The sequence below is a fragment of the Pseudophryne corroboree genome, chromosome 7 (assembly GCF_028390025.1).
Source record: "Pseudophryne corroboree isolate aPseCor3 chromosome 7, aPseCor3.hap2, whole genome shotgun sequence".
Lineage (NCBI taxonomy): Eukaryota > Metazoa > Chordata > Amphibia > Anura > Myobatrachidae > Pseudophryne > Pseudophryne corroboree.
The window spans coordinates 122645106-122670001 of record NC_086450.1 but is presented as its reverse complement, the minus strand read 5'-3'; the positions used below and the strand labels follow the sequence as shown (position 1 = coordinate 122670001).

Below are 24896 nucleotides of genomic sequence, written 5' to 3'. Positions count from 1 at the left end.
TCTTCCCTTTCCTCTATCCCATGGCAGATATGACTGGCCTTTTGCCCGCTTGCCCTTATGGGGACGAAAGGACTGAGGCTGAAAAGACGTTGTCTTTTTCTCCTTTATACGGCAATACTTCCATGTGCCGTTTGGAATCTGCATCACCTGACCACTGTCGTGTCCATAAACAACTTCTGGCAGATATGGACATCGCACTTACTCTTGATGCCAGAGTGCAAATATCCCTCTGTGCATCTCGCATATATAGAAATGCATCCTTTAAATGCTCTATAGTCAATAAAATACTGTCCCTGTCAAGGGTATCAATATTTTCAGTCAGGGAATCCGACCAAGCCACCCCAGCGCTGCACATCCAGGCTGAGGCGATCGCTGGTCGCAGTATAACACCAGTATGTGTGTATATACTTTTTAGGATATTTTTCAGCCTCCTATCAGCTGGCTCCTTGAGGGCGGCCCTATCTGGAGACGGTACCGCCACTTGTTTTGATAAGCGTGTGAGCGCCTTATCCACCCTAAGGGGTGTTTCCCAACGCGCCCTAACTTCTGGCGGGAAAGGGTATACCGCCAATAATTTTCTATCGGGGGAAACCCACGCATCATCACACACTTCATTTAATTTATCCGATTCAGGAAAAACTACAGGTAGTTTTTTCACACTCCACATAATACCCTTTTTTGTGGTACTTGTAGTATCAGAAATATGTAACACCTCCTTCATTGCCCTTAACAAGTAACGTGTGGCCCTAAAGGAAAATACGTTTGTTTCTTCACCGTCGACACTGGAGTCAGTGTCCGTGTCTGTGTCTGTGTCGACCGACTGAGGTAAAAGGACATTTTAACGCCCCTGACGGTGTTTTAGACGCCTGGACAGGTACTAATTGGTTTGCCGGCCGTCTCATGTCGTCAACCGACCTTGCAGCGTGTTGACATTATCACGTAATTCCTTAAATAAGCCATCCATTCCGGTGTCGACTCCCTAGAGAGTGACATCACCATTACAGGCAATTGCTCCGCCTCCTCACCAACATCGTCCTCATACATGTCGACACACACGTACCGACACACAGCACACACACAGGGAATGCTCTGATAGAGGACAGGACCCCACTAGCCCTTTGGGGAGACAGAGGGAGAGTTTGCCAGCACACACCAAAAACGCTATAATTATACAGGGACAACCTTTATATAAGTGTTTTTCCCTTATAGCATTTTAATATATATAGTCATATCGCCAAATAAGTGCCCCCCCTCTCTGTTTTAACCCTGTTTCTGTAGTGCAGTGCAGGGGAGAGCCTGGGAGCCTTCCCACCAGCATTTCTGTGAGGGAAAATGGCGCTGTGTGCTGAGGAGAATAGGCCCCGCCCCCTTTTCGGTGGGCTTCTTCTCCCGTTTTTCTGAGACCTGGCAGGGGTTAAATACATCCATATAGCCCCCAGGGGCTATATGTGATGTATTTTTAGCCAGAATAAGGTACTATCATTGCTGCCCTGGGCGCCCCCCCCAGCGCCCTGCACCCTCAGTGACCGCTGCTATGAAGTGTGCTGACAACAATGGCGCACAGCTGCAGTGCTGTGCGCTACCTTATGAAGACTGAAAAGTCTTCTGCCGCCGGTTTCTGGACCTCTTCACTTTTCGGCATCTGCAAGGGGGTCGGCGGCGCGGCTCCGGGACGAACCCCAGGGTGAGACCTGTGTTCCGACTCCCTCTGGAGCTAATGGTGTCCAGTAGCCTAAGAAGCCAATCCATCCTGCACGCAGGTGAGTTCACTTCTCTCCCCTAAGTCCCTCGATGCAGTGAGCCTGTTGCCAGCAGGACTCACTGAAAATAAAAAACCTAACAAAACTTTTACTCTAAGCAGCTCTTTAGGAGAGCCACCTAGATTGCACCCTTCTCGGCCGGGCACAAAAATCTAACTGAGGCTTGGAGGAGGGTCATAGGGGGAGGAGCCAGTGCACACCACCTGATCCTAAAGCTTTTACTTTTGTGCCCTGTCTCCTGCGGAGCCGCTATCCCCATGGTCCTGACGGAGTCCCCAGCATCCACTAGGACGTCAGAGAAATAGTTGTACAGTACAGTAGTCCATTGCTGTATCTTGCTGCTCTGTGTCACTTCAAGTATCCATATCTGTGCTGCATTGTTGTGAGCAGTATATATATATATATATATATATATATATAGTAGTACGGGTGTAGTACGATATGCCGGCGCTTGGGCTCCCAACGACTAGCATACCGGCGCCGGGAGCCCGACCGCTGGCATACCGACAGCGTGGCGAGCGCTAAGGAGCCCCTTGCAGGCTCGCTGCGCTCGCCACTCTGCGCTCGCCACGCTGCGTGCACGGTGACGTGCTATGCGCGCCACACTATTTTATTCTCCCTCCAGGGGGGTCGTGGACCCCCACGAGGGAGAATAGCTGTCAGTATGCCAGGTGTCGGGATTCCGGCGCCGGTATAATGTGCGCCGGGATCCCGACATTCAGCATACTGAAGACCACCCAGTAGTATAGTGCAGCATTGTGGTGACCAGTATACTACAGTACAATAGTCCAGTGCTGTTCTCGCTGCTCAGTGTCAGTTCTCCGTAGTATCATCAGTGCTCAGTAAAATCAGTGCTCAGTATAATCAGTGATTGATCAGTATAATCAGTTCTCAGTATAAGCAGTGCGCTGTTAGACGTGCGCCCGTTTTCCGCCATTAGTGCATTGGGATTTAGACAATTGATGAAGTTATTGTGTCCCCGGTACAAAATCCCATCTAGATTCCACTTCACTAGGCAGGCGATAGCGAGATTATACCATATCAGTGATTTATAATTAATTATTAATTACAGTGATCTTGCCACATGATTCCAGTGATTTTGTCATTTTCTTCCAGTGATTTGGACCAATAATACCATTGATTAGAACGAATAATTCCTGTGATACTGAGGTATTTGTGTCGCTTAGCTTAGCAGTCCAGCGACCACAGTGCACCTCTTTTTCTCTTTTCTTTGCATCATGTGCTATTTGGGGACTATTTTTTTAAGTGCCATCCTGTCTGCCACTGCAGTGCCACTCCTAGATGGGCCAGGTGTTTGTGCTGCCCTCTTGGGTCGCTTAGCTTAGTCATCCAGCGACCTCGGTGCAAATTTTAGGACTAAAAATAATATTGTGAGGTGTGAGGTGTTCAGAATAGACTGGAAATTAGTGGAAATTATGGTTTTTGAGGTTAATAATACTATAGGATCAAAATTACCCCAAAATTCTATTATTTAAGCTGTTTTTGAGGGGGGTTTGAAAAAAAACGCCCGAATCCAAAACACACCCCAATCCGACAAAAAATTTTCAGGGAGGTTTTGCCAAAACGCGTCCGAATCCAAAACACGGCGGCGGAACCGAATCCAAAACACAAAACCCGAAAAATTTCCGGTGCACATCTCTACTCCTATTTAGGGTGTAATTTATGCTGTGTGATGACAGTTTATCTCCTCTGAGAATACTTGCATTAGTTGCTGGTGCAGGACTGTCTTTGATTATAGTTGTCAATAGTATTACAACTGTATGAACAATTTTATAATTTCTTTATGAAGCGATATAACAGCTACTAGTTCTTTCTACTTGGCTGGAAGTATGTTAGTATGAGCGGATACCCCCTTTCTAGGTGACGTTCATCAGGATGGCATCACAGACTATTCCTTTTGAACAAGTATTATAGATTGTCCCCCCTTTCTCTCAGGCTATGCACTTGGGCCCTCATTCCGAGTTGTTCGCTCGCTAGCCGCTTTTCGCAGCAGTGCACATGCTAAGCCGCCGCCCTCTGGGAGTGAATCTTAGCTTAGCAGAATTGCAAACGAAGTATTCGCAATATTGCGAAAAGATTTTTCTTTGCCGTTTCTGAGTAGCTCGAGACTTACTCTTCCAGTGCGATCAGTTCAGTGCTTGTCGTTCCTGGTTTGACGTCACAAACACACCCAGCGTTCGCCCAGACACTCCCCCGTTTCTCCAACCACTCCCGCGTTTTTCCCAGAAACTGCAGCGTTTTTTCACACACTCCCATAAAACGGCCAGTTTCCGCCCAGAAACACCCACTTCCTGTCAATCACACTACGATCAGCAGAACGAAGAAAAAACCTCGTAATGCCGTGAGTAAAATACCTAACTTTTGAGTAAAATAACTAAGCGCATGCGCTCTGCGAACATTGCGCATGCGCAGTAAGCGACTAATCGCAATATAGAGAAAATCGTCAACGAGCGAACAACTCGGAATGACCACCTTGGTGTACAACTATACCACTGTAATAGAATGATGGTCTCAGTGGTTTTAAGTAAAGGGGTTTACAGGCAGACTGTAGTCAAAGCTCTTACACCTGTCCAATCTCTTCAGCACAGGCAGTAGTCAGGGGGTTATTATGAGGGCTGTATTAGCAGGGCTCCTTTCTAATGACGGCAGATTTTACAGCCTTTGCACAGCTGCAGTCTGGGTGTTAGCAGCAGCGAGGTATGTACTGTAGATAGTGTGGTGATGATGACTGTTATGTTACCTTTACCAGCACTGAACGCCAGACAGCTTCTTAGGGATGGCTCCCCTACAAGTTACTTCTCCCTAGGCTTATATATCTTTAGCTGACTGACAAGGATTTCACCAATGATCCAGCTCAGCTATGACGCATACTTGACAGTAGTGCAGACAGTCCTTTGCAGTGCTGCTTACACTTATGCAGTCTCTGTGTCCTGTACTGAGTGCTTTGTCAGATCTCTACTCCATACTGCTGACTGCTGAGTGGTGTGTGAGACAGATTGGCCACTTCTCCCAGCTGTCTTCACTGATGTCCATCGTCACCACCCCCTTTTTTTTCACTCTGTCCTTCTTTTTCCTGACAGGACCGATCACTCCGAGCTAAATCCCTCCAACCCCTCACTGCTCCTATAAAGTCTGGGTTCCTGAGCACCATAGAACTACTTTCTTTCTTCATGGGCACCAGAATTTTTCAATTACAGCTGTGCCCCCACAGTTCCAAAAGCATATTTATAATATTAAACAGGGTTAAATCTATTCAGTTACATTTTAAGAAATGTTTACATGTAATATGAAAACATATTAATAACTACAATCATAGAAAACAGTGTTATTCACACAGCCCCATACCAAAAACTGCACTACATATATCCTTCCCCAAAATTTAGCATGACTGCCTATTTAGTTTCAACCAGAGCTTACAGATCCTTTGTGTATTGTGTGGCTGTCACAAATGTAAACTTTGTACTGTGTGCCAGTCACAATGGAGTACTCTGTATTGTGTGGTGGTTATAATAGTGCTATCTGTTTTGTGTGGTGCTCACAAGGGTGCACTCTGTATTGTGTGGAAGTCACATGTGTGCTTTCTGTACTTTGTTTTGTTGCAGTCACTAGGGTGCACTCTGTTTTGCACAAGCATGTTGATTACTAGTCACACGTGGCTGGTAAATGTTATACAGGTTGAGTATCTCATATCCAAATATTCTGAAATACGGAACATTCCGAAATACAGAATTTTTGTAGTAGTACTGAGATAGTGAAACTTTTGTTTTCTGATGGCTCAATGTACACAAACTTTGTTTAATACAAAAAGTTATTAAAAATATTGTATGAAATGACCTGCAGGCTGTGTGTATAAGGTGTATATGAAACATAAATGAATTGTGTTAATGTACACACACTTTGTTTAATGCACAAAGTTATTAAAAATATTGGCTAAAATTACCTTCAGGCTGTGTGTATAAGGTGTATATGAAATATAAATGCATTCTGTGCTTAGACTTGGGTCGTATCGACGTGATATCTTATTATGGTACGCAATTATTCCAAAATACGGAATAATCCGATATCCAAAATACTTCTGGTCCCAAGCATTTTGGATATGGGATACTCAACCTGTATTTGATTAAACTGTTACTCTTTAACAAAATAATTTTTCATAAAGTTTGTTGACTATATATAATCACACCCACGTTAGAAATAGCACGTGCACAGGGTCTTTGTCACATGAATCTTACAGATGCTGGCACATTGGTAGAAGAACCTTGGCCACTTTAAAGTATTTGCCCTGATGACAAAGGTTGCCAGCCTTGCCCTGCCAGTAACCACAGATTTTCCCTGTGAAATTATGCAGACTGTGTAATAAATGTCTGTTGTATTATAAAGTATTATGGGCCTAATGCAGCATGGGCCGCTAATTAGAGAATTTGCAAATTGAGTGATTATCTAACAACTGCGCATGCTACGTTCGCATTGCGCACTTTGCGAGGGGTAATAACGACAGAAAATGCACATAGCTCGTAAACGCAATGCAGCCACTGTTTGACAGGCCACGGCGTTTCTGGGTGTGTCAGAAAGGCGTTTTTGGGGAGGGTCTCTGACATCAGCGCAGACCACTTCCAGCCCGTCTCAGTCGCAGATTAGTGGCAGCCTCAGACCTACTCACATTTGCGCAAACAGCAAAGACTCTATGTTCCCGGATTTGCGTATGCATCTGCGAGTGTATAGCAATCTGCAATGTATTCGCAAATTTGACGGGATGTTTTTCTTTTTGTCAGGGAGGCGTCTTTCTACTCGCAGGCAACTGCAATTTACCCACCTTTATAGTACTAACAAGGAAAAATTTAGGGTTAGGGAATTAAGGTTAAGTTAGACGTTTGGGTTAGGACATTAATGTTGGTGTAGCAGTTTGAGTAAGGGTATTAGGGTTAGTTTATAGGTTTGGGATAGGAATAGGGTATTAGGGTTGTGTATGGTTTAGCAGATTGGGTTTGGGGTTAGGGTATTGGGGTTATGGGTAGGGTGAGGTTTGGGGTTAGGGATGAGTTAGAGTAGGGATGCTATGTGTCCTGGATTAACAGATTTAAATATCTTTGTGTAAATTCAGGCTCATGCCCACAGTATACAGGGAATTGGTATGGGATCCCGACAAAGACAGCAGCAGCGGTGCAAGTATGCGTGTACGCTCAGGTACGGACTCGGAGTACCCTTAAGAATTTGGCAGCGAGTACTCAGTATCACCTACTACACACATTGCCATTACCACAATTATAATGTGCCACAAAGCAACAAGACCATGGTGCTTGGCAGCATGACGGCTCCTCCCACTTTGTCAGGGTTACTGGGAGTGGGACAGTGGCTGTATTTTCCTGTTATAATGGAGGCATTACTATATATTGTTATTAAATTGGGGGCATTACTATATATTTCTATTATACTGGAGGTATCATTATATATTTCTATTATACTGGAGGCATTACTATATATTTTTAGCCTTGCCTCCAGATTCCCCACAAAAAGGTGCTGTGTCGTGTGGCCACGCCGCCAGTGTCATGTAGCCACCCCCACTAGCAGCATGTTGTCACGCCCCCTTACAACACATGACCACGCCCATTTTTAGGCACTCAGTACCACTAAGAAAATATTTCTACTTGCACCACTGGACAGCAGAGAGATCCACAAGGAAGATAATGGACAAGTGATCCTTAGTCTTTGCTGTAAGTACATTGCTGATCCTTTTTGTGAGAGCAGTGTCAGTGGAATGCTGGGGAAAAATCTAACTGCAGGGAGTCAAGAAGGCAGTGTAAGGAGAATGCTGTCACATAAATGCAATGACATAATTTGGCAAGCCATCTGATCCGGCAAGCCTATTCCATTTGCTATATATCAGGGAATAGTATATGGTACTGTATATATCATCTGTAGTAAACAAAAATATTAGTAATTTCCTTTGCTCTACTGCAGTGAAGAAGATTGCCAATGTACATTTAAAGTGTAAAACAATAGATGTTTTTAATGTAGTTTTTATTTACTTGCGCTTGAAATGGAAAGTGCAACTGCTGCATTTATTTATCCCTTTGCGGCTGCATCATTCCGACCATGGGGCTCATTCTGAGTTGATCGCTCACTAGCTACTTTTAGCAGCCCACCGGGGAGTGTATTTTCGCTTTGCAGAAGTGCAAACGCTTGTGCAGCAAAGCACCTGCAAAATCTTTTTGTGCAAAACAAGACCAGCCCTGTAGTTACTTATCCTGTGTGATTATTCTAACGATGGAGGGACAGCTTTTGACATCACACACCCGCCCAGCGTTCGCCCAGCCATGCCTGCGTTTTTCCCGACACGCCTGCGTTTTTCTAAGCACTCCCTGAAAACAGTCGGTTGACACCCAGAAACGCCCACTTCAGGTCAATCTTCCTGCGTTCGGCCGTGCGACTGAAAGCTTCGCTAGAACCTGTGCAAAACCACGATGCTCTTTGTACCCGTACATCGCGCGTGAGCATTGCGGTGCATACGCATGTGCAGATTAGCCATTTTTTTCACTGATCACTGCCCTGCGAACAACGGCAGCTAGCGATCAACTCGGAATGACTACCCATATCACTTATCCCATTCCAACTTTTATGCAATACCAGTATCGGACTGGAGCATGAAGGGCCCACCGGGTAATGCAGTGGTAGGGGCCCAGTTTTGGTGGTATGGCCAGTCTCAAAAAGGGGTGTGGCCTACCACATTAGTTTGCTTAACCATTAGAAAGTGCATGGTCTGGGCCCCTTGAGAAAAGGAGATTTATGGTAGACTTACCATGGCTAAATCACTTTCTGCGAGGTACACTGGGTTCCACAGGGAATACATCGGGGTGTAGAGATGGATCTTGATACAGAGGCACTAACAGGCTAAAGCTTTAGACTGTCCTAGAATGCATTGCAGGGCCTCCTCTATAACCCCGCCTCCAGGCACTGTGAGCTCAGATTTGTTAACCAGTCCATTGCAGAAGCAGATAAAAGAGAAGGCAGATGTTGGTCACATAGAACGACAGGAGAAGGGACTAGCAGCTAATGCCATACTAACCCAAAGAAGCTAAATGCGTCAGGGTGGGCACCATGTGGAACCCAGTGTACCCCGCAGAAAGAGATTTAACCATGGTAAGTCTACCATAAATCTCCTATTCTGCAGTGGGGTACACTGTGTTCCACAGGGAGTACATCGGGGATGTCCTAAAGTAGTTCCTCAAGGGAGGGGACGCACCTTAGCGGGTATGAGAACCCGGCGTCCAAAGGAAGCATCCTGGGAGGCGGAAGTATCAAAGGCATAGAACCTAATAAACGTGTTCACTGAGGACCACGTAGCCGCATTGCACAACTGTTCTGCGGACGTGCCACGACAGGCCGCCCAAGAGGGTCCAACAGACCGAGTAGAATGGGCTTTAATAGCAACAGGAGCTGGGAGTCCAGCTTGTGCATAAGCTTGTGCAATCACCATTCTAATCCATTTGGCCAAGGTATGCTTATTCGCAGGCCAGCCACGTTTGTGGAAACCAAACAGTACAAAGAGGGTATCTGACCTCCTGATAGAGGCAATCCTCTCCACATATATATGGAGAGCCCATACCACATCCAAAGACTGTTCTTTGGGGGACAATTCAGAAGAGATAAAGGCCGAAACCACAATCCCTTGATTAAGGTGAAAAGTTGACACCACCTTAGGTAAATAACCAGGGCGAGTTCTAAGAACTGCTCGATCATGATCAAATATCAAAAAGGGGGGACGACAGGACAAAGCGCCTAAGTCTGACACCCTTATAGCAGAGGCAATAGCCAGCTGAAACAGGACCTTGGCTGTGAGCCATTTAAGGTCCACTGACTCAAGAGGTTCAAATGGAGACTCTTGCAGGGCATTCAGGATAACAGACAAATCTCATAGAGCCACAGGAGGGACATAGGGAGGCTGAATCCACAGTACGCCCTGAGTGAATGTATGAATGTCAGGTATAGATGCAATTTTTCTCTGGAACCACACCGACAAGACAGATATGTGAACCTTGAAAGAGGCCAGACGAAGTACTAAATCCCGGCCTTGTTGCAAAAAAGCCAGAAGTCTGGAAGTACTGAACTTGGAAGCATCGTAATTCTTAGCAGCACACCAGGTTAAGTAAGAATTCCAGACCCTATAATAAATCCATGCAGAAGCCGGTTTGCGGGCCTTTAGCATAGTTTGGATAACTGCCTCAGAGAATCCTTTGGCCCTCAGGAGTGAAGCTTCAAGAGCCAAGCCGTCAAAGCCAGTCTGGCCAGGTCCGGGTAGACACAAGGGCCCTGAACGAGGAGGTCTGGGCATTGAGGAAGTAGAAGAGGACGCTGCCGTCTGTGCCATGCTGGAGCGACTAGAAGTAGTATTCCTCCTTCTTGCTTGAACTTCCGTAGTACCCTGGGCAGAAGTGACACTGGAGGGAACGTGTAGGGCAGCCAAAAGTTCCATGGAATTCCCAGTGCGTCCACAAACGCTGCTTGAGGATCCCTTGTTTTTGAGCCGAAGATCGGAACTTTGTGATTGTGTCGTGACACCATTAGGTCTACATCTGGTAAACCCCACTTGTCCACTAGGAGTTGAAAGACTTCCTGATGAAGACTCCACTCTCCGGTGTGTACGTCCTGACAAATGAGGAAATACGCTTCCCAGTTGAAGACTCCCGGAATTAACACTGCTGATATTGCTGGCAGATGGCATTCGCCCAACAAAGGATTTTTGACACGTCCAACATTGCCATGGAGAGAGTGTTGCTTTGACACTTCCACCGACCCTGGAGAGAGTGTTGCTCCAGCACTGCACCTCAACCCCTCAGACTGGCATCCATGGTCGGAAGGACCCAGTTGGCAATCCAGAAGGGATGGCCCCTGCTGAACTGCTGGTCCTGTAGCCACCAGCTCAGTGACAGACGAACCTCTGGAGTCAAGGAAATCATTTGAGACCTGATCCGATGAAGCAGACCACCCCACTTGGAAAGGATTAACCTCTGCAGAGGGCGGGAATGAAATTGAGCGTACTCTACCATGTCGAAAGCCGAAAACCTGAGGCCTAGTACTTGCATCGCCAAGTGTATCAACACTCTTGGGCGAGAGAGGAAGTATCTGATCCTCTCCTGAAGTTTCAGGACCTTCTCTTGAGCCAGAAACAGCCGTTGACTGTATGCGTCCAGCAGTGCCCCCAGGTGCACCATGCTCCGAGCAGGGACCAGCGAGGACTTCTTCCAGTTGACGAGCCACCTGTGGGCTTGTAGGAAGCGTACTGTCAGGTGCAGATGACTGAGGATATCTTGAGAGTTCGCCTGGATTAGCAAGTCGTCCAGACTGGCATCCATGGTCGGAAGGACCCAGTTGGCAATCCAGAAGGGATGGCCCCTGCTGAACTGCTGGTCCTGTAGCCACCAGCTCAGTGACAGACAAACCTCTGGAGTCAAGGAAATCATTTGAGACCTGATCCGATGAAGCAGACCATCCCACTTGGAAAGGATTAACCTCTGCAGAGGGCGGGAATGAAATTGAGCGTACTCTACCATGTCGAAAGCCGAAAACCTGAGGCCTAGTACTTGCATCGCCAAGTGTATCAACACTCATGGGCGAGAGAGGAAGTATCTGATCCTGTCCTGAAGTTTCAGGACCTTCTCTGGAGCCAGAAACAGCCGTTGACTGTATGCGTCCAGCAGTGCCCCCAGGTGCACCATGCTCCGAGCAGGGACCAGCGAGGACTTCTTCCAGTTGACGAGCCACCTGTGGGCTTGTAGGAAGCGTACTGTCAGGTGCAGATGACTGAGGATATCTTGAGAGTTCGCCTGGATTAGCAAGTCGTCCAGATATGGCAGGATCCTGATTCCCTGAAGACGCAGATGAGCCGTCATCACGGCCATAACCTTGGTGAGGTTCTGTGGGGCCGTGGCCAGTCCAAACGGCAGAGCCTGGAACTGATAGTGAAGGTTGCCAATAGTAAACCGCAGATATTGCTGATGCGATATGGCAATAGGTATATGCAGATAAGCATCGTGTATATCCAGGGATACCATATAATCTCCGGGTTCCATGGCCAGTACAATCGAGTGCAGCATTTCCATACGGAACTTGGACACTCTCATAAATTTGTTCAGTGATTTGAGGTTGAGTATAGGCCGGAAAGTCCCATTGGGTTTCAGGACTAGAAACAGGGTCGAGTAGTATCCTCCGCCTCCCTGTGACAGGGGTACTGGCACTACCACTCCTGAATGCACAACCAGGTGTAGAGCTTGCGCCTTCAACGGATCCGAAGGAATAACCGGCGTGCAGAACTGGCGAGGGGGACGTCTCTTGAAAGAGACGGTGTACCCGTGAGAGCCGACTTCTCGCACACATGCATCTGAAGTGGTCTTTAACCAGACCTGGGTGAACTGCAGAAGTCGGCCTCCCATCCTGGGATCCCCCAGGGGGAGGCCTGCCCCGTCATGCAGCAGGCAGTCTTGTCTTGTTTGGAAGCAGGCTGACGGGAGGCCCAGGATTGTTTTGTTTTGGGCTTAGTGGTTTTGGGAGCACAAGCTTGTTTCGGGTATGGCTGACCCTTCGCTTTCCCCTGAGGTCGAAAGGAACGAAAAGTGGTACTCTTTGCCTTCTGTGCAGAAGGATTAGTATTTGTGAGAAATGCAGTCTTAGCAGCCGCTAAGTCAGTCACAATCTTATTCAGATCTTCCCCAAATAGGATGTCTCCCTTAAATGGAAGTACCTCCAAGGTCTTTTTGGAGTCCAGGTCCACCTTCCATGACCTCAACCACAGAATTCGGCGAGCCAGGATGGACGTAGTCGGCGTCTTGGCCGCCATTACACCTGCCTCAGAGGACACCTCCTGAATATATTGGGAGGCAGTGGTAATATGAGACAGATATTGTCTGGCAGTGTCAGATATATCCTGAGGCAGCTTATCCTCTATTGCCTGAACCCACGATTCAATTCCTTTTGCTGCCCAGGAGGCCGCTATAGTGAGTCTATGTACAGCACCTGTAAGGGAGTAAATAGACTTCAGGCATCCCTCCACACACTTATCTGTCGGTTCCTTCAGTGAGGTGACAGTGGTGACATGCAGAGTAGATGACACCACAAGACGGGTGACATGGGAATCCACCGGCGGTGAATTTTCCCACTTGCTACACAACTCAGCAGGGAGAGGATAGCGAGCTAGCATCTTTTTAGACTGGAGAATTTCTTTCCAGGAGAAGACCAGAGTTCCTGATGTATGTACGTAGGTTTCTTAGATGCAGTAGTGTGATCTACATCATTGTCGATTTGTAGAATCAGCTAATAGCCTCTACTAGGTCAGTGACATCAACCTGAGTTGTAGGTTCCTCGTCAGAAGCAACTGAATCAGTGTCTGACGATCAGTATACTCCCCATCCTCATCAGAAGTATCATCTGATATATTAGTGGATTGTGAGGAAGCGGCCCGCTTAGATAACCCCTTGACCCCAGAGGGACGTGGGGTAGGTTTTTATCTAACCAAAGATTGATTCAATTGCTGCAACTGGGTAAACAAATTATCCACCCAAGGCGGATTTACCGTAGGGACAATATGTGGCTAAAATGGCACAGGAGGTCCCATAGGGGGCGTAAGGTGTGTCAAAAGCGTATTGAGCATAGTTGGGAACGCCGCCCAATGTGGCTCTTGAATGGTTACTGCGGACTGACTGGGAGATGTATGGCACATATTACACAGAGCATCAATTAAAGCTTTCCCCTCAGGCAATAAACTGGCGCATGCGCTGCATGATACAAGACCGTCTGTGGATTTCCCGCTCTTCGTGTTAGACATTTTAGTGAATGTAAACGTAGAGCAGATGAGTATGATACAGCCAGACAGAGTACAAATCCTGCGAATAAATCCCCTAGTATGTGACAGCATACACAGTACACAAGACCAGCAAATAAATCCGGTATGAGGTGACAGAGTACACAGTAGAATACACTTAACGGTAAATACTGTGCAGCACTATATACAGTCAGGTCCATAAATATTGGGACATCGACACAATTCTCATATTTTGGGCTCTATACATCACCACAATGGATTTGAAATTAAACAAACAAGATGTGCTTTAACTGCAGACTTTCCGCTTTAATTTGAGGGTATTTACATCCAAATCAGGTGAACGGTGTAGGAATTACAACGGTTTCTATATGTGCCTCCCACTTTTTAAGGGACCAAAAGTAATGGGACAATTGACTCAAAAGCAATTTCATGGACAGGAGTGGGCTATTCCCTCGTTATTTCATCATCAATTAAGCAGGTAAAAGGTCTGGAGTAGATTCCAGGTGTGACATTTGCATTTGGAATCTGTTGCTGTCGACTCTCAATATGAGATCCAAAGAGCTGCCACTATCAGTGAAGCAAGCCATCATTAGGCTGAAAAATCAAAACAAACCTATCAGAGAGATAGCAAAAACATTAGGTGTGGCCAAATCAACTGTTTGGAACATTCTTAAAAAGAAAGAACGCACTGGAGAGCTCAGCAACACCAAAAGACCCGGAAGACCATGGTAAACAACTGTGGTGGATGATAGAAGAATTATTTCCCTGGTGAAGAAAAACCCCTTCACAACAGTTGTCCAGATCAAGAACACTCTCCAGGAGGTAGGTGTATATGTGTCAAAGTCAACAGTCAAGAGAAGACTTCACAAGAGTGAATATAGAGGGTTCACCACAAGATGTTAACCATTGGGGAGCCACAAAAACAGGAAGACCAGATTAGAGTTTGCCAAACAACATCTAAAAAAACCTTTACAGTTCTGGAACAACATTTTATGGACAGATGAGACAAAGATCAACTTGTACCAGAGTGCTGGGAAGAGAAGAGTGTGGAGAAGGAAAAAAACTGCTCATGATCCAAAACATACCACCTCATCAGTGAAGCATGGTGGTGGAAGTGTCATGGCATGGACATGTATGGCTGCCAATGGAACTGGTTCCCTTGTATTTATTGATAATGTGACTGCTGACAAAAGCAGCAGGATGAATTCTCAAGTGTTTCGGGCAATATTATCTGCTCATATTCAGTCAAATGCTTCAGAACTCATTGGACGGCGCTTCACAGTGCAGATGGACAATGACCTTAAGCATACTGCAAAAACAACCAAAGAGTTTTTTTAAGGCAAATAAGTGGAATGTTATGCAATGGCCAAGTCAATCACCTGACCTGAATCCGCTTGAGCATGCATTTCACTTGATGAAGACAAAACTTAAAAGAAAATGCCCCAAGAACAAGCAGGAACTGAAGACATTTGCAGTAGAGGCCTGGCAGAGCATCACCAGGGATGAAACCCAGCGTCTGGTGATGTCTATGCCTTCCAGATTTCAGGCTGTAATTGACTGCAAAGGATTTGCAACAAAGTATTAAAAAGTGAAAGTTTGATTTAGGATTGTTTAGTTTGTCCCATTACTTTTGGTCCCTTAAAAAGTCGGAGGCACATATAAAAACCGTTGTAATTCCTACACCATTCACCTGATTTGGATGTAAATACCCTCAAACGGGGGTTTCCCTGTGCCCTTGTGGGCCAGTCCAACACAATTTATACTTTGTTTAGATCAGAAAAAGATTTTTAGATTTTCGAAAATAAGTATTAGTCAAATTTGCCAAATGGCCAAAAAATAGTTTTTTATTGAAATTTCAAGAAAGGGAATCAAAAACATGTGTGCATTTTTTCATCTGATAAACACACAAAGAAATGCTTTGTGGTTCTTGGTTTGCCAATAATCTACCTTACCAAACAGTAAAATACTCGATTCTATAGGGTAAATTTACTAACATTTGTGTTCATGCCGTTTAAAACGAGATCAATCTCGGCTGACATCGGCCGTTTGATAAGCAACTTTTTTTTAAAATAAAGAACACTGTAATTTACTAAACTTTCGTGTTTTTTCAAGTCGAGTTTACCGTTGGTGATGTTATTTGTATTGTCGCGGAGTGTTTTAAAGGGGAATTTAGTAAATCACTGCCGGACATGATACAATGAATCCCGGCCGGATCAGTGAGAAACCTGTGTGGGACCCGGCTCCAGAAATCAGCTATGTGTGACACACTGGCTGATCACAGTGTTAAAAAAAAAAAATCATACTTACCTGTCCTAGGAGCTGGTGATCGGTGCTACTGTGCGGGCTGCCTGGCGCCGAGTCCTCCATATGCTGCGCTGTGACCCCTGGTGCAGTTACGTGATGCTGCAAAACGGCTGCTCGCTTTACAGCACTGGGGGTCACAGCGCAGGAGAAGGAACTGGCACCCGGCAGCCTCCTGGAGCAGCAGACACCAACTCCTGAGACTGGTAAGTATAAAAACCGGGGGGGCTTTTTGCAGCGCAGGGATAGTAGCAATGTGGGGGGAACACGGCGGTGGTAGCAACCGGCGGTGGTACATGCGCAGCTGTACATCGGGGTATTTTTACAGAAAATACCCCGATGATGCTGCGGAGAGGCATCGCAGGGAGACAGCTTGCTCGCAAGCTCTGTTCCTGCATGCGATAATTGATACATCCATGCGATGTAAGTGCAAGTTTGGTCTAGTTTATAACCTGTCATCCGCATCATCAGATGCGGATGGTGATAAATAGACCCCTAAGCCACTGTGTTTACACAGCCCTTGGTTTACACAGTCCTTGGGTTAAAAAGAACCAAGGAAGGCCAGTTGTTAGCCAGGTGTTGGGGGGTATCGGAAGATTCCATTGTTTAAACAAGAAACAAATAAAAAAAGGTGCAACTGAAGAAAGAGACTGGCTTATTAAAATATGGTTCTAAATAGAGACAGGTCATCTCTTAAAGTTTTAGCTGCCGATTGTCTTCCCTGAACCTTTGTTGCACATTACAAGGTTTGTGGTTAGTGTTTGGGAGATATTGCTAATGACAAGTGAACCATTCTCTGAGTCCAAATGTCTGTATATTAGGTGATTTACAGAAATGCTAGAGGTGCCTGCACCAAGGTACCGCAGATCTATTTTTGTACTCTTATCTGATCTGCTGTACAGCAAGAAATGTAAATGAAGAAATGTGTCTAGAAGCCAGATAAGAGATAAGTGAGACATGACAGAGCATGGCAGAGGAATATAAAACAATTTGAAATATAAGAGAATACTGAAATTAAATGGATTTGATAACATTGGATGCCATTGTTGTGCAATGATTTAATGATGTCCAGAATCATTTGAAAATATACCACAATTGTGTTATAAAAACAGAACCTCTCTGGAGAGTTTGATCAGCTGATGCAATGCTGACCTTTGCTGACATTGTGATGAATGGTCCCTTAAGAAAATATTACACTGCATGTGAGAGAATAAGAGCTGAATGTGCATACATTTAATGTTGTCACGAGATGGACAAGTCTATACAATTTTTACATAAAAAGAAGATGAAAATATGGATTTTGTACCACTCCAATCAATCCAATAAAAAAAAATTTAAATTGAAAGTTCAAAAGGATTGGTTCTCGGTGAAGGTGGCACATTTTTTCACAGGAGAAAGATAAAAACAAAAAAGGTTTGTTTTTTAATATTTGAGATTAACAGAGGTTTTTTATTTTTGGTAGAAAGCTATTTCAGAAGTTTTTTTTGTAGTTTTTTTTAAATCATTCCTTTTATATAAAATATGCAAATTAGGGAAGAAAAAAAAAATATATATACCAGGTTTTTTTTTTTTTAATTAAGTTTAGTTAGGAACAGAAAGGGCTGATTTGAGCATGTTAAATGCTGATAGTGTAGTGGAAAACCCTGCATAATTAGGGGCCTATTTATCAAGCACTAATAACCCTTTTTTCAGGCACTTATATCTAAAAAAAGGTTAGCACTGCTTTGGACAATTTACCTAAAGGGATGCCAGAGACTGAGATCACCAGTTTCCCTTGCGGTCCCTTTAATTTTGCACATTACCGCATCCCCACAGTATGGTACAGGAACTGCACCATTTATCAAGCCTATAAAAAAATCTTTTTATTACAGATTTGTATGGGAAATAAAATTAGAGGATTAGACTGCGTGAGTGGAATGGTTAGGTATTAGGCTCTGGGCAGGAGTGCTTAGGCAGCACTGGGGAGGGTTAGGCTGCGTGGGTGGGATGGTTAGGTATTAGGCTGAGGGCAGGAGTGCCTAGGCAGCACTGGGGAGGGTTAGGGGTAGGGTGCATGGGTGGGATGGTTAGGTATTAGGCTGTGGGCAGGAGTGCTTAGGCAGCACTGGGGAGGATTAGACTGCGTGAGTGGAATGGTTAGGTATTAGGCTGTGGGCAGGAGTGCTTAGGCAGCACTGGGGAGGATTAGACTGCGTGAGTGGAATGGTTAGGTATTAGGCTGTGGGCAGGAGTGCTTAGGCAGCACTGGGGAGGGTTAGGCTGCGTGGGTGGGATGGTTAGGTATTAGGCTGTGGGCAGGAGTGCTTAGGCAGCACTGGGGAGGGTTAGGCTGCGTGGGTGGGATGGTTAGGTATTAGGCTGAGGGCAGGAGTGCCTAGGCAGCACTGGGGAGGGTTAGGGGTAGGGTGCATGGGTGGGATGGTTAGGTATTAGGCTGTGGGCAGGAGTGCTTAGGCAGCACTGGGGAGGATTAGACTGCGTGAGTGGAATGGTTAGGTATTAGGCTGTGGGCAGGAGTGCTTAGGCAGCACTGGGGAGGATTAGACTGCGTGAGTGGAATGGTTAGGTATTAGGCTGTGGGCAGGAGTGCTTAGGCAGCACTGGGGAGGGTTAGGCTGCGTGGGTGGGATGGTTAGGTATTAGGCTGAGGGCAGGAGTGCCTAGGCAGCACTGGGGAGGGTTAGGGGTAGGGTGCATGGGTGGGATGGTTAGGTATTAGGCTGTGGGCAGGAGTGCTTAGGCAGCACTGGGAGGGATTAGACTGCGTGAGTGGAATGGTTAGGTATTAGGCTCTGGGCAGGAGTGCTTAGGCAGCACTGGGGAGGGTTAGGCTGCGTGGGTGGGATGGTTAGGTATTAGGCTGAGGGCAGGAGTGCCTAGGCAGCACTGGGGAGGGTTAGGGGTAGGGTGCATGGGTGGGATGGTTAGGTATTAGGCTGTGGGCAGGAGTGCTTAGGCAGCACTGGGGAGGATTAGACTGCGTGAGTGGAATGGTTAGGTATTAGGCTCTGGGCAGGAGTGCTTAGGCAGCACTGGGGAGGGTTAGGCTGCGTGGGTGGGATGGTTAGGTATTAGGCTGAGGGCAGGAGTGCCTAGGCAGCACTGGGGAGGGTTAGGGGTAGGGTGCATGGGTGGGATGGTTAGGTATTAGGCTGTGGGCAGGAGTGCTTAGGCAGCACTGGGGAGGATTAGACTGCGTGAGTGGAATGGTTAGGTATTAGGCTCTGGGCAGGAGTGCTTAGGCAGCACTGGGGAGGGTTAGGCTGCGTGGGTGGGATGGTTAGGTATTAGGCTGAGGGCAGGAGTGCCTAGGCAGCACTGGGGAGGGTTAGGGGTAGGGTGCATGGGTGGGATGGTTAGGTATTAGGCTGTGGGCAGGAGTGCTTAGGCAGCACTGGGGAGGATTAGACTGCGTGAGTGGAATGGTTAGGTATTAGGCTGTGGGCAGGAGTGCTTAGGCAGCACTGGGGAGGATTAGACTGCGTGAGTGGAATGGTTAGGTATTAGGCTGTGGGCAGGAGTGCTTAGGCAGCACTGGGGAGGGTTAGGCTGCGTGGGTGGGATGGTTAGGTATTAGGCTGTGGGCAGGAGTGCTTAGGCAGCACTGGGGAGGGTTAGGCTGCGTGGGTGGGATGGTTAGGTATTAGGCTGAGGGCAGGAGTGCCTAGGCAGCACTGGGGAGGGTTAGGGGTAGGGTGCATGGGTGGGATGGTTAGGTATTAGGCTGTGGGCAGGAGTGCTTAGGCAGCACTGGGGAGGATAAGACTGCGTGAGTGGAATGGTTAGGTATTAGGCTCTGGGCAGGAGTGCTTAGGCAGCACTGGGGAGGAATAGACTGCGTGAGTGGAATGGTTAGGTATTAGGCTCTGGGCAGGAGTGCTTAGGCAGCACTGGGGAGGATTAGACTGCGTGAGTGGAATGGTTAGGTATTAGGCTCTGGGCAGGAGTGCTTAGGCAGCACTGGGGAGGATTAGACTGCGTGAGTGGAATGGTTAGGTATTAGGCTCTGGGCAGGAGTGCTTAGGCAGCACTGGGGAGGAATAGACTGCGTGAGTGGAATGGTTAGGTATTAGGCTCTGGGCAGGAGTGCTTAGGCAGCACTGGGGAGGATTAGACTGCGTGAGTGGAATGGTTAGGTATTAGGCTCTGGGCAGGAGTGCTTAGGCAGCACTGGGGAGGGTTAGGCTGCGTGGGTGGGATGGTTAGGTATTAGGCTGAGGGCAGGAATGCCTAGGCAGCACTGGGGAGGGTTAGGGTTAGGCTGCGTGGCGGGGATGGTTAGGTATTAGGCTGTGGGCAGGAGTGCTTAGGCAGCACTGGGGAGGATTAGACTGCGTGAGTGGAATGGTTAGGTATTAGGCTGTGGGCAGGAGTGCTTAGGCAGCATTGGGGAGGATTAGACTGTGTGAGTGGAATGGTTAGGTATTAGGCTCTGGGCAGTAGTGCTTAGGCAGCACTGGGGAGGGTTAGGCCGCGTGGGTGGGATGGTTAGGTATTAGGCTGTGGGCAGGAGTGCTTAGGCAGTACTGGGGAGGGTTAGGGTTAGGCTGCGTGGCTGGGATGGTTAGGTATTAGGCTGTGGGCAGGAGTGCTTAGGCAGCACTGGGGAGGATTAGACTGTGTGAGTGGAATGGTTAGGTATTAGGCTCTGGGCAGGAGTGCTTAGGCAGCACTGGGGAGGGTTAGGCTGCGTGGGTGGGATGGTTAGGTATTAGGCTGTGGGCAGGAGTGCTTAGGCAGTACTGGGGAGGGTTAGGGTTAGGCTGCGTGGCTGGGATGGTTAGGTATTAGGCTGTGGGCAGGAGTGCTTAGGCAGCACTGGGGAGGATTAGACTGCGTGAGTGGAATGGTTAGGTATTAGGCTGTGGGCAGGAGTGCTTAGGCAGCACTGGGGAGGATTAGACTGCGTGAGTGGAATGGTTAGGTATTAGGCTCTGGGCAGGAGTGCTTAGGCAGCACTGGGGAGGGTTAGGCTGCGTGGGTGGGATGGTTAGGTATTAGGCTGAGGGCAGGAGTGCCTAGGCAGCACTGGGGAGGGTTAGAGGTAGGGTGCATGGGTGGGATGGTTAGGTATTAGGCTGTGGGCAGGAGTGCTTAGGCAGCACTGGGGAGGATTAGACTGCGTGAGTGGAATGGTTAGGTATTAGGCTGTGGGCAGGAGTGCTTAGGCAGCACTGGGGAGGATTAGACTGCGTGAGTGGAATGGTTAGGTATTAGGCTGTGGGCAGGAGTGCTTAGGCAGCACTGGGGAGGGTTAGGCTGCGTGGGTGGGATGGTTAGGTATTAGGCTGTGGGCAGGAGTGCTTAGGCAGCACTGGGGAGGGTTAGGCTGCGTGGGTGGAATGGTTAGGTATTAGGCTGAGGGCAGGAGTGCCTAGGCAGCACTGGGGAGGGTTAGGGGTAGGGTGCATGGGTGGGATGGTTAGGTATTAGGCTGTGGGCAGGAGTGCTTAGGCAGCACTGGGGAGGATTAGACTGCGTGAGTGGAATGGTTAGGTATTAGGCTGTGGGCAGGAGTGCTTAGGCAGCACTGGGGAGGAATAGACTGCGTGAGTGGAATGGTTAGGTATTAGGCTCTGGGCAGGAGTGCTTTGGCAGCACTGGGGAGGATTAGACTGCGTGAGTGGAATGGTTAGGTATTAGGCTCTGGGCAGGAGTGCTTAGGCAGCACTGGGGAGGGTTAGGCTGCGTGGGTGGGATGGTTAGGTATTAGGCTGAGGGCAGGAATGCCTAGGCAGCACTGGGGAGGGTTAGGGTTAGGCTGCGTGGCAGGGATGGTTAGGTATTAGGCTGTGGGCAGGAGTGCTTAGGCAGCACTGGGGAGGATTAGACTGTGTGAGTGGAATGGTTAGGTATTAGGCTGTGGGCAGGAGTGCTTAGGCAGCACAGGGGAGGATTAGACTGCGTGAGTGGAATGGTTAGGTATTAGGCTCTGGGCAGGAGTGCTTAGGCAGCACTGGGGAGGGTTAGGCTGCGTGGGTGGGATGGTTAGGTATTAGGCTCTGGGCAGGAGTGCTTAGGCAGCACTGGGGAGGATTAGACTGCGAGAGTGGAATGGTTAGGTATTAGGCTCTGGGCAGGAGTGCTTAGGCAGCACTGGGGAGGGTTAGGCTGCGTGGGTGGGATGGTTAGGTATTAGGCTGTGGGCAGGAGTGCTTAGGCAGTACTGGGGAGGGTTAGGGTTAGGCTGCGTGGCTGGGATGGTTAGGTATTAGGCTGTGGGCAGGAGTGCTTAGGCAGCACTGGGGAGGATTAGACTGCGTGAGTGGAATGGTTAGGTATTAGGCTGTGGGCAGGAGTGCTTAGGCAGCATTGGGGAGGATTAGACTGTGTGAGTGGAATGGTTAGGTATTAGGCTCTGGGCAGTAGTGCTTAGGCAGCACTGGGGAGGGTTAGGCCGCGTGGGTGGGATGGTTAGGTATTAGGCTGTGGGCAGGAGTGCTTAGGCAGTACTGGGGAGGGTTAGGGTTAGGCTGCGTGGCTGGGATGGTTAGGTATTAGGCTGTGGGCAGGAGTGTTTAGGCAGCACTGGGGAGGATTAGACTGTGTGAGTGGAATGGTTAGGTATTAGGCTCTGGGCAGGAGTGCTTAGGCAGCACTGGGGAGGGTTAGGGTTAGGCTGCGTGGCTGGGATGGTTAGGTATTAGGCTGTGGGCAGGAGTGCTTAGGCAGCACTGGGGAGGATTAGACTGCGTGAGTGGAATGGTTAGGTATTAGGCTGTGGGCAGGAGTGCTTAGGCAGCACTGGGGAGGATTAGACTGCGTGAGTGGAATGGTTAGGTATTAGGCTCTGGGCAGGAGTGCTTAGGCAGCACTGGGGAGGGTTAGGCTGCGTGGGTGGGATGGTTAGGTATTAGGCTGAGGGCTGGAGTGCCTAGGCAGCACTGGGGAGGGTTAGGGGTAGGGTGCATGGGTGGGATGGTTAGGTATTAGGCTGTGGGCAGGAGTGCTTAGACAGCACTGGGGAGGATTAGACTGCGTGAGTGGAATGGTTAGGTATTAGGCTGTGGGCAGGAGTGCTTAGGCAGCACTGGGGAGGATTAGACTGCGTGAGTGGAATGGTTAGGTATTAGGCTGTGGGCAGGAGTGCTTAGGCAGCACTGGGGAGGGTTAGGCTGCGTGGGTGGGATGGTTAGGTATTTGGCTGTGGGCAGGAGTGCTTAGGCAGCACTGGGGAGGGTTAGGCTGCGTGGGTGGGATGGTTAGGTATTAGGCTGAGGGCAGGAGTGCCTAGGCAGCACTGGGGAGGGTTAGGGGTAGGGTGCATGGGTGGGATGGTTAGGAATTAGGCTGTGGGCAGGAGTGCTTAGGCAGCACTGGGGAGGATTAGACTGCGTGAGTGGAATGGTTAGGTATTAGGCTGTGGGCAGGAGTGCTTAGGCAGCACTGGGGAGGATTAGACTGCGTGAGTGGAATGGTTAGGTATTAGGCTGTGGGCAGGAGTGCTTAGGCAGCACTGGGGAGGGTTAGGCTGCGTGGGTGGGATGGTTAGGTATTAGGCTGTGGGCAGGAGTGCTTAGGCAGCACTGGGGAGGGTTAGGCTGCGTGGGTGGGATGGTTAGGTATTAGGCTGAGGGCAGGAGTGCCTAGGCAGCACTGGGGAGGGTTAGGGGTAGGGTGCATGGGTGGGATGGTTAGGTATTAGGCTGTGGGCAGGAGTGCTTAGGCAGCACTGGGGAGGATTAGACTGCGTGAGTGGAATGGTTAGGTATTAGGCTCTGGGCAGGAGTGCTTAGGCAGCACTGGGGAGGGTTAGGCTGCGTGGGTGGGATGGTTAGGTATTAGGCTGAGGGCAGGAGTGCCTAGGCAGCACTGGGGAGGGTTAGGGGTAGGGTGCATGGGTGGGATGGTTAGGTATTAGGCTGTGGGCAGGAGTGCTTAGGCAGCACTGGGGAGGATTAGACTGCATGAGTGGAATGGTTAGGTATTAGGCTCTGGGCAGGAGTGCTTAGGCAGCACTGGGGAGGGTTAGGCTGCGTGGGTGGGATGGTTAGGTATTAGGCTGAGGGCAGGAGTGCCTAGGCAGCACTGGGGAGGGTTAGGGGTAGGGGTAGGGTGCATGGGTGGGATGGTTAGGTATTAGGCTGTGGGCAGGAGTGCTTAGGCAGCACTGGGGAGGATTAGACTGCGTGAGTGGAATGGTTAGGTATTAGGCTGTGGGCAGGAGTGCTTAGGCAGCACTGGGGAGGATTAGACTGCGTGAGTGGAATGGTTAGGTATTAGGCTGTGGGCAGGAGTGCTTAGGCAGCACTGGGGAGGGTTAGGCTGCGTGGGTGGGATGGTTAGGTATTAGGCTGTGGGCAGGAGTGCTTAGGCAGCACTGGGGAGGGTTAGGCTGTGTGGGTGGGATGGTTAGGTATTAGGCTGAGGGCAGGAGTGCCTAGGCAGCACTGGGGAGGGTTAGGGGTAGGGTGCATGGGTGGGATGGTTAGGTATTAGGCTGTGGGCAGGAGTGCTTAGGCAGCACTGGGGAGGATTAGACTGCGTGAGTGGAATGGTTAGGTATTAGGCTCTGGGCAGGAGTGCTTAGGCAGCACTGGGGAGGATTAGACTGCGTGAGTGGAATGGTTAGGTATTAGGCTCTGGGCAGGAGTGCTTAGGCAGCACTGGGGAGGGTTAGGCTGCGTGGGTGGGATGGTTAGGTATTAGGCTGAGGGCAGGAGTGCCTAGGCAGCACTGGGGAGGGTTAGGGGTAGGGTGCATGGGTGGGATGGTTAGGTATTAGGCTGTGGGCAGGAGTGCTTAGGCAGCACTGGGGAGGATTAGACTGCGTGAGTGGAATGGTTAGGTATTAGGCTCTGGGCAGGAGTGCTTAGGCAGCACTGGGGAGGGTTAGGCTGCGTGAGTGGAATGGTTAGGTATTAGGCTCTGGGCAGGAGTGCTTAGGCAGCACTGGGGAGGGTTAGGCTGCGTGGGTGGGATGGTTAGGTATTAGGCTGAGGGCAGGAATGCCTAGGCAGCACTGGGGAGGGTTAGGGTTAGGCTGCGTGGCAGGGATGGTT

The 24896-nt window shown here is 48.7% G+C and overlaps 1 protein-coding gene across 6 annotated transcripts in view; it reads right to left on the bottom strand.

Annotated features, from left to right (window-relative positions):
* LOC134944764 (sodium channel protein type 2 subunit alpha-like) overlaps positions 1–24896 on the bottom strand; it is a 419840-nt gene that overhangs the window by 119059 nt on the left and 275885 nt on the right. The gene's annotated exons all lie outside the window — the stretch shown is intronic.